This window comes from Choristoneura fumiferana, chromosome 29, assembly GCF_025370935.1.
Source record: "Choristoneura fumiferana chromosome 29, NRCan_CFum_1, whole genome shotgun sequence".
In the NCBI taxonomy this organism is placed as follows: Eukaryota; Metazoa; Arthropoda; class Insecta; order Lepidoptera; family Tortricidae; genus Choristoneura; species Choristoneura fumiferana.
The window spans coordinates 11,986,917-11,991,447 of NC_133500.1; the positions used below are offsets into that span (position 1 = coordinate 11,986,917).

Below are 4,531 nucleotides of genomic sequence, written 5' to 3' on the forward strand. Positions count from 1 at the left end.
GTTAGGATAGAGCTAGTTGGCTTAAATTTATACAAGTTATTATTTACAATTTTAAAGTCAGAAAATGCAGCCGGAGCTTCCTGGCAACCTTTATACACTTTATTAAACCACTCATCGTTAGACTGTACATACACTATGTCGACCGGCACTGCGCGCGACAAAACATCAGGTACAACATGCTCTTTGCCCTTTTTATGCCGGATCTCAAAATTAAATGCGGATAAACGAACGCTCCAACGAGCAAGCCTGCCAGTAGGGTTATCCAGATTCAAAAACCATTTTAATGCAGAATGGTCTGTATAAATAATAAATTTTTGTCCGTTATCCAAATAGCACTGCCAGTGCTCCAAAGAAACTATAACACTGAGCAGTTCGCGTTCGGTGATAGAGTAATTCTGCTGTTGCTTTGACAAAGATCGACTAAAGTACGCAATAGGTCTCTCTACGCCATTTTCCTCCTGCGTTAGCATGGCACCGATCCCATAATTGGAAGCATCGGCGTGCACCGAGAAAGTCTTAGTAAAGTCAGGGCAAGTTAGGACCGGACTGGATACCAGAGCTTGCTTAATATTCCTAAATGCAGAGTTAGCCTCTTCGTTCCATTTAAAAGGAGGCGCTTTTTTACCGGTAGATGTGAGCAAGTTTAGAGGCGCAGCCAATGTGCTAAAATTGGGTACAAAACGTCTATACCAACTAGCAGTACCCAAGAATTTCTTTAGTTCGCGTCTAGAAGTAGGTGTTGGAATATCAAGTATGGCTCGAACTTTTTCGGGATCCGTACGTAAACCCTTGTGATCAACAATATAACCGAGGTATCTAAGTTCGCGTCGGAAGAAACACGACTTCTCAAAATTAACTGTTAGTCTAGCGTACTTGAGTTTATCTAATACACGAGATAATAAACTGAGATGGTCGTCAAAGGTATTAGAAATGACAATTATATCGTCCAAGTACCAGAAAACACGATTCTCAAACTCAGGTGTAAATAGTAAGTCCATTAAACGTTGTTGCGTAGCGGGAGCGTTAGTTAAGCCAAAAGGTGTGACCTTAAATCTGTACATGCCACGACCTGGGACATAGAACGCAGTCTTGTCTCTGTCCTCTTCACAAAGTGGTAACTCCCAAAAGGCCTTTGCAATGTCTATACTGGACAAATACTTAGCGTCTCGCAAGTTATCAAGTATTTCATTAATGAATGGTAATTTATACGCGTCTTTTTTAGTCACAGAGTTGAGTTTTCTACTGTCTAGACAAAACCGCCAACTACCGTCTTTTTTAGGCGTAACAAGAACAGGACTCAACCAGGGACTCTCGCACGGCTCTATAATGTCTAAAGCTATCATTTTATCAAACCTCTTCTACCAGTACTTTTTGCTTCTCCGGTGAAAGACGATAGCACCGCTGCCGAATAGGCTCGTGATCACCGGTATCAATGCGGTGCGAGATAAGATGCGTTCTACCAAGCGGAAGAGATTCAGTAGAAGTTTCCCGAAACTGAGATATTACTTTATTTGCCTGAGTCCTTTGAGCATCAGATAATTCTTCAAAAGGAAGAACCTGTTTAGAAGTATCGTTTATAGTAAGAGATGTACAGTTTGAAGGCCGTTTGAGCTCTACATTTTTTAAACAATTAGGCAGCAAATTGAATCTCTTCCAAAAATCGATGCCGAGTATAAAATGAGACGAGATATCGGGAATAACATGTGCGTTAATGAGGAAAGATTTTTTATTAAACTGCACAGGTAATTGTATAAAGCCAATAGAACGAGCAGGCTGTCCATTTGCAGCTCGAACAGAGATTTTATGTGACGTGTTAAGTACAAATCCCTGAGTAAGTAAATGTACATGCGAGTTATTACCTAGAATGGTTATAGAACTACCACTGTCAAGTAAACCACAGAGAGTCAAATTATTTACATTGATATTTACATAAGGACGTTCATCGTCAATTTGGTCGTCAAAGAGGATCAAAGAAGTTTTATAGGACAGCATAAAAAGTCGAACTACGGAGAGCCAGTCCTCCCACTCTTTACGCGAATATTTACAATCATTATTTACAATATTTCCTTGACCCTCAGTTACCAGTTTTTTGGAATAGATTTAGTTTTGTTATTTACAGGTTTATTACAAGTAGGACACTCAGAGCTACGAAAACCGTCCAATCCACATTTGAAACAAATTATTTTACGCGGTTCTTTACACATACGTAGTGAATGACCATTAACTCTGCAGCGCACACAAAATTGCTTATTAGTATTAACAATATTTACACAATGATTATTTACAGGTTTATATACAAAGTCCTCAGTCAAAGTAGAAGGACTGCTGGTAGGAGGTTCCTTAAAGTTTCTAGAGCGGTCTAGGCAAGCTTCGTACTTTTTACATATCACCTTCAAACTCTCTATGGATTGGACGTCAGACTGAGCTACCATAATGTCGTACTCAGGACGGATATTCCTCAATAGAATTTTAAGTTTATCTGCTTCAGGCATAGTATAGGAAAGCTTAGCAAATAAAGCCAACATAATGGCGAAATAAACGACAACCGACTCATCCCTACCCTGAGTGCGGTCCTCGATTTCGCGGAGCAGTTTATAATCGTAATCAAATATATCAAAATCATCAAACAGTTTAGTTTTTAAGCTTTCCCAGTTATGAAAACTATCTTTGTATGCGCGAAACCAATGTAGAGCCCTATCGGTAAAAATCTCGAACGAATGAGCTAGTAAATTTTCTTTTGATAAATTTCTAGACACAGCAAACTCCTCAAGTTTTTGTATAAAATCGCGGGGACAACCAACCCCCGCAAACGTGAATTTACGGAATTCACTGGTCACTCCGCGGTCACACTGCACAATTATCTTAGTGTCCGCGCTAGGACCGGAGTTTGCTGTGGCGCAAGACGTCGAAGATTCGCTCCGAATGCTGTTTTTACTGTCAAAACGAATTTTTAAGGCACTAAATCTGGAAACAAGATCTTTATACGTAGTACGGTATTCCTCATTATCAGAGACATCGATACGCTGAAGGCGTAAATAGATATGAGTCAAAAAAGACTGTATTTTCTGTACAAGCTTTGCGTCACAGGTACTTTCGTATAGAATGATTTTATCCTCAACAAAGGAAAGTGATTTTTCAGTGCCACTACAATCATTGGCAATTGAAAAAGTTGATGTCAAGTCCTCAGCACTAAATTTGTCCAACAAGTGAACAAGCTGCCGCCGCAACTCCGCGACTGTGGGGAGCGGCTCTCCCTGCCTGATGCTCACCTCGTACATGAGCTCATTTTTATTTAACAAATTTACATTCAAAGCCTTAAAATCCATTTCGAAGCCCGGTGTTATGTACAAAAAATAATTATATACTTATTTACACGTACATGAAATGAACATCGATACGTAAGCAAGCATAAGTTCCTAACACAAAATCACAAGAAACAAAGATATACACAAAAACAGAACAAATTGGAAAATTAGGCTATGTACAAAAATATTGTAAAAGTATAAAATTTATAACACAATACGTTTAATGTACACGTAGTATTTACAAGCGCTATGTACATAACCTAATCCAAGTCAAATGTAAGACTCACGTACTGACTGAAACAACCCTTGGGCGCCAATGTAACCGGCTAGCCGGTCGGAGAAATAAAAGGCGTGTGGTTACAAAATAAAAATATAATACAAAAGAAAATATATACAATTATTTCAGTCAGCACTGCTCTTGTAGATAAATTTAAAAAAACACTGGCCTGAGACTTGTAGGATAGGTAGGGAAACAGGGCAGGGTGTTGAGGTAGCCTCGAAGCGTCCAGTCGCGACGGCGATCTGCTCCGAGGCAGCAGAACGGAGAGGAAGTGGAGATGATGATTTGGATTCAGCAGGAAAAAGGAAGGGCTGGAATGAAACACCCTGCTTTACTGCTTGCTTGCAGCACCCATCCAAGCCTCGTTTTAGTGTCGGACCAGCGAAAGAGAGCTAAACGAGACTTGGATTAGGTTTTACAAAATGTACACAAGAAATAAATGTTAGAAGTAGATATAATAATATTTACAATACCTGCAATAGTGGCAGCCCTTATATTACAAGTAGTAGTCAGTGAAATAGCTATCACCGAGTAAATAATTAATATTTTCTTGTAAAGAAAATCAAATTTCGGCTTACGCCTTGCCAAATAGTAGAGCCAATGACAGGAAAAAACAAAAGAGTATCAATAATTTAGAATTTAGATTTTTTTCTTCTGTAAGCGGCCAGTTGCGCACCGCGGAGGTTTGCCATGTTACAACGAATGAATGATTTCTTTCTTTTTTAATTATTTTTAAAAGTCGTTGAACTATATGTTGTTCAGTTTGATGAGTACGACCTATGTTTTAATAATTTGCTCGTATTACAGGAAACACACGGTATATATTTCAGGGATCTCGGAAACGGCTCCAACGATTTCGATGCAATTTGGTATGTAGGTGTTTTCGGAGATGAAAAATTGGTCTAGCTTGGTCTTATATCTGGGAAAACGCTTGTTACCGAAAAGT

At 39.1% G+C, this 4,531-nt stretch overlaps 1 long non-coding RNA gene across 1 annotated transcript; it reads right to left on the reverse strand.

The window, feature by feature from the left end:
• Positions 1-3,662: 3,662 nt before the first annotated feature.
• LOC141444266 (uncharacterized) lies at positions 3,663-4,277 on the reverse strand. Its single transcript, XR_012453156.1, has 2 exons — positions 4,059-4,277; positions 3,663-3,896 (listed from the first exon to the last, which is right to left on the reverse strand). It is a non-coding gene; the product is annotated as an uncharacterized lncRNA (long non-coding RNA).
• Positions 4,278-4,531: the final 254 nt, after the last annotated feature.